General features: G+C 46.2%; 1 protein-coding gene across 6 annotated transcripts in view; it reads right to left on the reverse strand.

Moving 5' to 3' along the window:
* VWA5B2 (von Willebrand factor A domain containing 5B2) overlaps positions 1 to 11,278 on the reverse strand; it is a 196,646-nt gene extending 185,368 nt beyond the window's left edge. For 2 of the 6 annotated variants that reach the window (XM_083739167.1, XM_083739156.1), the window contains exons 1-2: positions 10,626 to 11,218; positions 7,281 to 7,387 (exon numbers count right to left, since the gene is read on the reverse strand). The gene's annotated coding sequence lies outside the window, so the exon portion shown is untranslated. Of the gene's footprint in view, positions 1 to 7,280; positions 7,388 to 7,860; positions 7,971 to 10,621 lie in introns of those variants that run through there. The other 4 variants (XM_083739165.1, XM_083739157.1, XM_083739163.1 and 1 more) reach the window with 4 other exon arrangements.
* Positions 11,279 to 11,280: the final 2 nt, after the last annotated feature.

An 11,280-nucleotide genomic window follows, 5' to 3' on the forward strand; every position in this document is an offset into this window, starting at 1 on the left:
TTTAAGCAAGAGCGCAGGGAAAGCGCCTCCCCCGAGGCCCTGGATGCTCTCCCCATGCAGCTTTCGCCTTGCGTAGTTCCTGTCCATTCGTGGCTGTCTTTGAATGCAATTCAACGGAACAGCCTGCAGATGCATTCCACTTGCAGCTCTCCTGTGGAGCACCTGATGTCCAGCAGCTGGCGCTCTCCAGCGGTGAAAGCACATTTGTTGGCGGTCAGCCGTTGGCCTAGCAATTCTCGGCGTAGTAGCTCATTTGGGGCCGGGGATGCTTTCCACGTGCAAGCAGGTTTGAAAGGGGCAGGTCGGAAGGAAAGCAAATGAAAGATGGAAAGAGCAGGAAGCAGCGCCTGGCATGAAATGGGCGGCAAGTGGAGGGGCAGAGTTGAAAGCGGGGCTGACCGGTGTGGGAGTCATAAAGCCATGGCTTGTTGTTGTTTAGTCGTTTAGTCGTGTCCGACTCTTCGTGACCCCATGGACCAGAGAACGCCAGGCACCTCTGTCCTCCACTGCCTCCCGCAGTTTGGTCAAACTCATGCTGGTAACCTCGAAAACACTATCCAACCATCTCGTCCTCTGCCGTCCCCTTCTCCTTGTGCCCTCCATCTTTCCCAGCATCAGGGTCTTCTCCAGGGAGTCTTCTCTTCTCATGAGGTGGCCAAAGTACTGGAGCCTCAGCTTCACAATCTGTCCTTCCAGTGAGCACTCAGGGTTGATTTCCTTCAGTATGGAGAGGTTTGATCTTCTTGCAGTCCATGGGACTCTCAAGAGTCTCCTCCAGCACCATAATTCAAAAGCATCAATTCTTCGGCGATCAGCCTTCTTTATGGTCCAAAAAGCCATGGCAGAGGCTTGTAAATACTGCAGGGTACCTCCTGACCTCGTGACCAGCACTCTGAGCTTTACAATGTATTGGAATGTAATGACCTTATATGGCAATCTGTTTAATAAAAGCCTTGGCCGGATGAGGTAACGTGAGACATTGGCAAACTGCCATGCGTCTGGTGAGAAATAAAGGAGAATAAATCGGGGGAGAGCAGAGAGAGGATCTGCTCTTACCATCATGAAAATATAGCTGGCTTCCTTTGTCATTTTTCTATGCTAATCACCATCTCATGACGGCTGGATTTCCGTCAAGTGGTGCCCTTTCTGAGGCTAACTTTAAAAAAGAGGCTAACTAAAAGAAGACAGTCTGAAGCAGACTAAGAGGATTTTAAAAGAAAACCGTGTGAGGTTCTTCGATTCACTCAACGGCTTCATCGACTCACTACGTCCGGCAAGGGTTACACAGCGCTGAATCATCTTCGGATCCCCGGTGAGTCAATCCCTTTTATCTTGATTTTAGAAAAATGGCCAGCTCTCTGTCTATTCCCCAACAGAAATTTTTTAAAGACTTAAAATTTCTCCTCTCCTCCAACAAATTGGAAGTTCCTGAGGGTGATTTGATACAGCTCATTCTGGCCATCGATGAGCATTGCCCCTAGTTTTCTGCAGATGGAACTTAAGAATTAAAACATTGGGATAAGATTGGAGCACATTTTCACGGACACCCCAGCATTGGTGTTCGGATCCTAAATGCATGGTGCAAGGTTTGTTACGCCATGGGCTCCTTAACTCCAAAAAATATCTCCATGGCTGTATTGCCAACATCACCCCCGGCTTCTTTAGTCCAGCCTGCTGTGATGCCGCCTGTTCCAGCACTCGCCTTGCCAGCACTCCCAGACCCCAAGCCTCCGGACTACAGTTCCTCACCAGAGGACCCAATACTGCAAAAATACCGTGGTCTGGCTGGCAATGATTCTACTCTCTCATCGACAGAACCAGCCACCCCTTTTCAATGTGCAGTACTTGCCTGTTCCTTAATTCAGGATACAGTGGCATTTCCCGTCATTGTGTGCCCTGCTGGTGCTCCAGTAGGAACTCAAGCCCAGCACCAACCTTTTGACTTTAAAATCTTGAAAGAGCTGCAATTGTCAGTAAGGACAAATGGACTCCAAGCCCCATTTACACAGGCTCTTTTGGAAGCCACATTAGCCCAGCTTTTGGTTCCAGATGACATCAAGCTTTTGGCACGTACAGTTTTACCCCCTTCAGCAGGTGTATTGTTTGCCCATGAATGGGAAACTGCCTGCCGTGTTTATGCCACGGCTTTGGCATAAAATCAGAGGGAATAATCCAAATATTACCCTCGCAGACGTCCTAGACGCCATGATGGGGCATGGTCCCTTCGCTCAGGCTTTAGTGTAAGCCACACTGCTGCAAATCTTCTTGAGGGACACCGCTCTTGCTGCTAAACAAGCAATGAGAAAAATCCCAGAGACCACCAGTGTTCAGTCTAGATGGGGGTCGATCAGGCAAGTGGCAAGAGAATCATATTCCTCCTTCATGGACAGGTTGCTTACAGCAGTGAGTCGCCAAATTGAAAATCCCGAAGCCAAACAAATAATTATCAAACAATTGGCCTTTGAAAATGTCAATGAGGATTGTAAAGCTGCGTTACGACCGATAATACACAATCCTACCACAGACACAGCAGCTTCGCATTTGTCAGTCTGTTGGTACAGCCACTCATAAAGCAGAACTGTTAGCAGCAGTGTTAAATAAAAACCAGCCTGTAGCCACCGATACAACATGTTTCCAGTGTGGCAAACCAGGATCACCGATACCTCAGTATGGGTAGCATCTACCAAAAGAAAAATCCGCAGCAACGGCACCAGCTTGTTTCTGAACAGCTTATTTCTGAACAATTGACTTTCAGCCACACATAACCATCTTCATCCCACTGGCCCCAGCAGACAGGAACGGTTTGCTTTTACATTGCCAGTATATAACAATTTGCAGCCCACCCAGCGATATCAGTGGGTTGTCCTGCCTCAGGGCATGCGGAACTCCCCTACACTTTGTCAACATTTTGTGGATGAAGCATTGAAACCTTTCCACATACACCACCTAGAGGTGCTGCACACGAGCTGCATCTGGCAGTGTTTGCCTTCCTAACCATTTGCCTTGCCATTTTTTGCTGCACCGTTATACAAGGAAGAGAAGCAGACAACCCAGTCCAGTTGAAACCACCATATTTCACCTTATCAGCTGGCAAGCCGCTGTCATCAGAATCCTACTCTGGCTGGCAGCATCCACGGCTCAGCCACTCTCGAACTATAAGAACAGCGTTGTTGAATAAGACTTTTAAGGGAGAAAATTATCATAAGATTTGGAGGGATAATATTTTTGTACAAGATATGATTATGTTTACCAGTTTCTTGCATGCTTCTAGATGCTGGCTGTGTATGCACATGCCCCCTTTTGCCCGCCATTCAGGCATAATGCTTCATGGTGTGCCTGTCAATGGATCCTTTCGATTTACAAATATTATATCCCCTAATCAATCTTTTTGGCCTCCAGTACACTTGACCCTCCATGAGCCTGCCCCCATTTGTTTTCAAATTAAAGGAAAGAATCATGGGGCATATATCCAAACTGTCAATATACATTGAAATTCACTTTTAATAGCTCTTGTTCTCTTACAGGAAAATACAGTGACCAATTTCAGTGCTAAAGGAGTGACACCAGTGCATGGCTAATAAACTAGAAAGGAAGCCTACCATGCAGCCTGGAATCAGAATTCTTATATTCTTGGTTTCCGGATGGAAGTTGGTTTCAACATTTATTGATTTTAGTGATCCTTATAGTAGTTATTTGCGTTATTTTGTGTTGCTGTATACAATGTATTCCTTCTTTAATCTCTGTATGTACTGCATGGTTCTCCAGTCCGTGGCCCGCTTTCGGTCTCACAAGAGTCGCTTATCGCACTCGATATAACCATATTGGAACTGACATATATGACTCTGATTAATAAAATAAAGAAAGAGGGCATGTGGGAGTCATAAAGCCATGGCAGAGGCTTGTAAATACTGCATTCCTGTCCATTCGTGGCTATCTTTAAATACAATTCAACTGAACAGCCTGCAGTTGCATTCCACTTGCAGCTCTCCTGTGGTGCACTTCATGTCCAGCAGTTACTGCCTCTTGAAAGATTTCAGCTGAGGTGTAACTTTAAATGCTTGCAAACCACCTTGAGCAACCCTTCTCCCTCGACCCAACTTCTTGCATACAATGTTGTTTAGCCTTCCTCCTGCTTTTCTCTTACCGTAGGACATCCTGCACTCTTTGTTGCTGCATGCTTAGTTTTATCTCCAGAGTCTTCTGCTACGAGTGCTTTGCTTTTTTCAAGTTTTATGTGTCTTCTCTAGAAATTCTGCTTTTCATAATAAATATTTTTATGTTATAAACTTCTATTTTTTGGTATGATTTGTATGCTAAGTTTTATTTGGTTTTTCTAAACTACAGTATCTTGAAATTTTCAAGTGATATGTATTTCTTAGGTGTTCAGAGTACAGTTCAATGTGTATCCATAATGGCTCATTCTACACAAAAATGAGGTATTAGCAGGCTTTGGAAACCCTCAAAGATGGTGCTGGATCAGGAATCTTTAAGAAGAAGAATACTGTATGGGGTGAAAGGCAGAAAAACCTTACAGAACAGAATGAGCAACTCTGTTCTGTAAGCAATTAATGCTTCCCAAATATTCAGGTAAAAGCAGGAAGTCAATCAGTAGAGTGAATGGAAGTATTACACAAACTGTCATTGCTGAATTGGTAGCTAGAATTTTGAACAACATACAGTACAACATACAGCTAGGGGTTCCACTTTCAAATACCTAATTTCAAATTAGATTGTTTTACAAATTTAGTTATGTCTGTATTGTCCTGCTTGCTTAATATTATTTTGAGCATTTGTACCCTGGTCTTCAGCCAAAAAGGCACCCAGAACAGCTTGCCCATGCCACATGCTTAAAAAAAAATCAAAACCTACTGACCCACAAATGAAAAGGTAAAGAACATGAAAAAACAAACTGAGGCACCAATTCATAAATAATAGTCCTTATAATATCCAGCTTCTATAGAAACAATTCACAAATCGTAGGTGTCTATTGTAGCTTGTCTTTAAGCAGACCTTTAATAGTTTAAATCATAAATGTGTATGTTATATGGAAGGCATGGTTTGTCCATTTAAGACATATTCTCCCCTATCAAGTAGAATAGTGTGGCGTTCATACGGAGCCCCCGGTCGTCTCACGGACTATTTACCCGTACACCACTAATCTGCTGCCACCAACCAGGTCCTCCCTGGTAAAATCACTTCAGCCTCAGTCAGGTTCTCAATTAATAAAGAAGAGTGTATTTTATTTCAGACACAAACAAAGTTTTCTGGCATTCCAAACGTCATTACTCTTTTCTTTCTTAGTCTTATTTTCCTCTCTCTAGCTCTTCTACCTCCTCTCACTCAAGAACCCACTGCCCTAACTGTCTCTCTATTACCAACTGCTTCTCCAACTGCCTTTCCCAGTCAACCAACCCACTAAAACCAACCAACTACCCACCAACAACTCCAACAACTCCTCCTCAAACCTCAGGCTAAGCCCTTTTATACACAGGTAGGCTCCGCCTCCGGCTTTCCTATTGGTCTCTATTTTTAACCCTATCTCTCCCCCCTGTTCAAACATTTTCTAAATGAACGGGCAAACGCCACATCCAGTGTATTAAAGGTTTGCACATGATGAACTAAGGAGGCATGTGTGCTTCCAAAAAGTATCTACAATATTAGTTTTTGTTTTTAAAAAGTCAAAGCATTGGTGGTTCAGTGGTAGAATTCTCACATGCCACAAAATTTTAATCTATTTGAAAAATCTAGTAATCTAACTAGGGTAGACAGGTTTGAAGGAGGAATGATTTTTATGTTAGCTAAAACTGGGCATGGGTGAAAAAGAAATTAAGAAAAAAACAACGCTTAGAAGCTAGGAACTCCAAGGCCACAAATTAGAACAAGTCACAAATCATAAGTATCTAGGAATGGTGATACAGGCCTCAGGAACCAACAAACTTCACATAAACTCCATCGGGAGCTCAGCGGAAAAACCCGCAAACTGTATTCTTAAATTTTTCAGAGCACAAGGGGGCTTTTTCGTCCCCGCGGCTCTAAAATTATACAAGGCCAAAACATTGGCACAGCTCCTTTATGGATCCTTTCTGGGGCCGCCTTCCTCTGCTTTCTCCCCTCTTGAGAGAGTTCGATCCAAACTCCTTAGAGCTCTCCTACATGTCCCCAGATGTGTTTCAAACTCATGGGTCAGACTAGAAATGGGGATGATGAGAGTGGAGGCTTATATCTGCCTAACATCAATCCACAAATGGCTGGCATTGAATCTGCTCCCCCAAGGAATAGCCCCACTGATCCTCTGTGACCAGTTCCAGTCAGGCTGGCAGACAGCAGTCCTGAACACCCTTCAGAAACTGGGTTTTGCCCCTCAAGCCTTTCTAAGCCCGGGGTTGGGCCAGGCAAAAGCTATGATCAGGAAAAGAATCATAGACACCGAGAGACAATGGGACTGCTCAAGGTGCCCCGACTATAAAATTGGAGAAACAGAGAGAGATAAAGCTGCACCGGCAGCATATCTCTTCTTTCTCGTATCTAAAAATGCAAGAAGGGCCTTTACACTCGCCAGAAGCTCAGCCCTGCCCTCGCTGGTCCTGGAAGGAGCCTTTTAAAAAGTCCCATACGCTCAGAGACTTTGCACCTGTTCATTGGGGGAGATAGGAAGCCTGGAGCACTTGTTCTTTAAATGTCCCTTTTATGAAGAGGCATATAGTAAGACCATTGATCCCCTACTGGTGAGGCTCGCTGACCTCCTGGAAAAGCAAAAAATTGACCTTTTCCTGTTAGGCAAAGATCAGAAGATGACCTGGATGGTCGCTAGATTCTGTGTACAGATCTGTAGGCGCAGACCATCTCCCAACTCGAACTAGTTTGTTAATAAAACCCCCAAACTCTGTTCTATGGGTGACTCTGCGTCAGCTCCCTGCAGTAGTTTATTGTTGTACATTGTTTTTAAATTTATTGTTGTACAATGTTTTAATTGTTTGTTTTCCTTCTGTGACTGTACCCCCAAGTGTGTTTTATAAGCTGGTCTCTGACCGTAATAAATTATCTATCTATCTAACATTGAGAATGAATGAAGTAGGATATTTTGCACTTTTTTGTGATGATATTTTGTTTTGTTTTTTAAATTTGTTTTTATTAAAAGATTTTCATGGATAACAAAGGTGCATATTATGTATCTGGCTATACCATTCTTTCAACGCCCAGAAGAGCATACGTTCCAGTTGTAATCATAACTTGAGGTGAGCAGAACAGACCTGATTTGATTTATAAATTTATACACTTACCGAGTCAAGTCACTGATCCACCTAGTGTAGTCTAGGGTGCTCCAACTGCCAGCCACTCTCCATAGTTTCTCACAGCAAGTGTTTTATTACTGAGTGATGACTCTTCCCTGCAGACATAAACAGCCAATAGAACTGAATATGAGACATGTCAATAATATATTACATCTTACCTTTGGCTTACCAAAAAAAAATTAACCATAAAAAACCAGTTTGAAGGAAATAGCATCAACAGGGAAGCTGTAAAGGTTTGATGTGAGACATCCAACATTTAGGAAGCCTAAATATGGCTACTTTTATATGGGACTTTTTTCTTTGCATGCAGGTTCTCAGGTTCAACTAAAACCATCGGCGTAGCCAAGGGGAGCGCAGGGAGGAGGAGCAGCTGCCCCTCCATCAATTAAAAAAAATATACATAGCAAACTGAAGTTCTGCCTCCCCACAACAAAAAACCTGGCTATGCCCATGTCTAAACCCCTGGAGAGCTGTTGCCAGTCAGTGCATACAGTCCTGAGCTAGATGGACCAAGGGTCAGATTCAGTGTAGGATAGCATCCTGTGCTTGGGATAGTGCTATCACTCACCTGCATGTTCTAGCGACCATGTTTCTTTCTGAAGCCTTAGCTGTGCCAGATTAGCTTCAGTAATTCAAGAAAAATACATCTTCTGCACAAGGCATTTTTAGAGCAATCTATGCATTTTTATTCAATAGTAGATACTACAGTACCGTATTGGGTTAAATGGAGGCCTACTCCCAAGTAAGCTTAAACAAGACAGCAGCCTGTGTGTGGCAACTGGGAAAAGGCAGGTAACCCTGGCTGGCACTGTTTGGGTGGTATTCAGCTAAGTTTTACTCAGAGTAGACCCACTAAAACAAATGGACCTAAGTCATACAGTGGTGCCTCGCAAGACGAAATTAATTCGTTCCGCAAGTCTTTTCGTCTTGCGAGTTTTTCGTCTTGCGAAGCACGGTTTCCCATAGGAATGCATTAAAAATCAATTAATGCGTTCCTATGGAAACCGCCTTCAGACCAGGTCCGGGGACAGTCTGTCCCCCGACCTCTTCTGAAGGCCGGTGGGGGGCGAAAGTCTTTGCTCCCCCCCGCCTGCCTTCCCGGGACAGCGGAGACTTCTCCGCTGTCCCGGGGCGGTCTTAAAATGCTGGCGGGCGGCAGCGAACCCTTCGCTGCCGTCCCCCAGCATTTTAAAAGCCCCTGGGACAGCGGAGACTTCCCGGGGCGATTTTAAAATGCTGGCGGGCAGCAGCGCTGCCGCCCGCCAGCATTTTAAGATCACCCCAGACAGAGGAGACTTCTCCGCTCCCGGGGCGATTTTAAAATGCTGGTGGGCGGCAGCGAAGGCTTCGCGGGCAGCAGCGCTGCCGCCCGCCAGCATTTTAAGATCACCCCAGACAGCGGAGACGTCTCCGCTCCCGGGGTGATTTTAAAATGCTGGTGGGCGGCAGCGAAGGCTTCGCGGGCAGCAGCGCTGCCGCCCGCCAGCATTTCAAGATCACGCCCAGACAGCGGAGACTTCTCCGCTCCCGGGGCGATTTTAAAATGCTGGTGGGCGGCAGCGAAGGCTTCGCGGGCAGCAGCGCTGCCGCCCGCCAGCATTTTAAAATCGCCCCGGGAGCGGAGACGTCTCCGCTGTCTGGGGTGATCTTAAAATGCTGGCGGGCGGCAGCGCTGCTGCCCGCGAAGCCTTCGCTGCTGCCCGCCAGCATTTTAAAATCGCCCCGGGACAGTGGAGGAATTATCCGCTGTCCCGGGGCGATTTAAAAGCCCCCGGGAAGGCAGGCAGGGGGGGGACAAAGACTTTCGCCCCCCACCGGCCTTCAGAAGAGGTCCTGGACCTCTTCTGAAGGTGGGCGGGGGGCAAAGGTCTTTGTCCCCCCTGCCTGCCTTCCCGGGAGAGCGGAGAAACGCAGCGCTGCGTTTCTCCGCTCTCCCGGAAGGCAGGCAGGGGGGAGCAAAGACTTTTGCCCCCCACCGGCCTTCAGAAGAGGTCCAGGACCTCTTCTGAAGGCCGGTGGGGGGCAAAAGTCTTTGTCCCCCCCCCCGCCGCCTGCCTTCAAAAGCCATCCGGGATAGCAGGAAGCGCTTCCCTGCTATCCCGGACTGCTTTTAAAATGCTGGCGGTGGGGAGCAAAGCCTTTCGGCCCCCGCCGGCCTTCCTGGACCTCTTCTGAAGGCCGGAGGGGGGGGGAAAGGCTTTGCTCCCCACCGCTAGCATTTAAAAGAGGTCCCCGGAGATTTCCCTATGGGCTTTCTTCTTGCGAAGCAAGCCCATAGGGAAATTCGTTTTGCGAAGCGCCTCCAAAACGGAAAACCCTTTCGTCTAGCGGGTTTTTCGTCTTGCGAGGCCTTCGTCTTGCGGGGCACCACTGTACCAGGTATCTGAAGAAGTGTGCATGCACACGAAAGCTCATACCAAGAACTAACTTAGTTGGTCTTTAAGGTGCTACTGGAAGGATTTTTTTTTGTTTTGACTATGGCAGACCAACACGGCTACCTATCTGTAACTGGACCTAAGTCATGTTGATTTCAATGGGTATACATTGGAAGGAATATAGTGCTAGGGCAATTGTTTCATCAGTGCAAGCATTTTGACTTGCCAGACAGAACCACCCCCCCCCCCGTCTCCTACCCTTGTGTGCTGTTTTAGGAGTTCTCCCAACCACCACCACCCCACAGCCGGTTTGGGGTGGAATGGGGAGTTTCCCAGTGAGACTCATTATCTGAATCCAGGCCTCTGAGCAAAAGTTAGCTGAATACAGTACCACCTTTAATTTCCAATTATGCAATCTAATGTGCATTTACAGCAAAAGTAGTTGGGTTTAATATTTATAATCCAGCACATATTTGAATTGCACGCATATAATCAAGTACCGCGTACAGTGGTACCTCGGGTTATAGACGCTTCAGGTTACAGACTCCGCTAAGCCAGAAATAGTACCTCGGGTTAAGAACTTTGCTTCAGGATGAGAACAGAAATTGTTTGACGGTGGCGTGGCGGCAGCAGGAGGCCCCATTAGCTAATAAAGTGGTGCTTCAGGCTAAGAACAGTTTCAGGTTAAGAACAGACCTCCAGAACCAATTAAGTTCTTAACCCAAGGTACCACTGTACACAGAACCAGGCACATTTGAAATGCATTGCAGCACGTGTGGCACATTGAGCTTCCCACTTCCTTTTGCTTGACTTCTGACTTAAGGCATTTCTCACATACAAATCATAACCCATAAACTGAGAATTAAAACAAGGCATGCGCGCTTCAGTTGTCACCGCATACATTCCTAGAGCTTACAGATGAATACATTTAGGATGGCCCAGTTCTTGTGAAACATACCTCTCCTTCTCTTCCAGGGATCTAACCCGTGGGAAGCAGCTCACCCCTTGTGGAATGCCCTTTGCTGGGCAAACTGTGTTTGTGTTTCCTTAGTTAGCAGTAGTGGAGACCCAACTGTCCCACGTTCCTCAGAATTTTTTATTTCAAGTATTTCTTTGCCTTCTTTCAGGGCAATGCCCTCCTCCCAAAGAGGCGCACAGGCATAACTTGCTTTTTTAAAAATAAAAAGAGTGAGAAACATCTCTAAATTTTAACCTGAGTAATTTAACGTATTTTAAAAGTGTGGCTGCGAATTTTTTCTTGATTTTCCTGTTTTATCTCTCGTAAACCTCTTTGAGGGTCGTGTATAATTTTTTTTTGTGAAGCGAATACAAATAATAAAAATAGCGGCATATTTCAAATTTTTGTGCCTTTAAGGCCCCTTTCCATTGGGATTCCTTCTGTCGTCGCTGCCCTATTTCGAAACGTGAGAGGAGAATGAACCACATGCCACTGGCCATGAACCACCGTGCCTCTGACCGCTTCCTTGAGGGGAAATAACCGCCAAATCGCGCCCGTTGCTCCCGAATTCCCGCCCAAACGCGCCTCGAACGTTCCCAGGCTGGCGGCGCGCGCGCGCGCACGCTCGCACGCACGAAACCAGAGGCGGCCCCGA

This window comes from Podarcis gaigeae (genome assembly GCF_964106915.1).
Source record: "Podarcis gaigeae genome assembly, chromosome: 5".
Lineage (NCBI taxonomy): Eukaryota > Metazoa > Chordata > Lepidosauria > Squamata > Lacertidae > Podarcis > Podarcis gaigeae.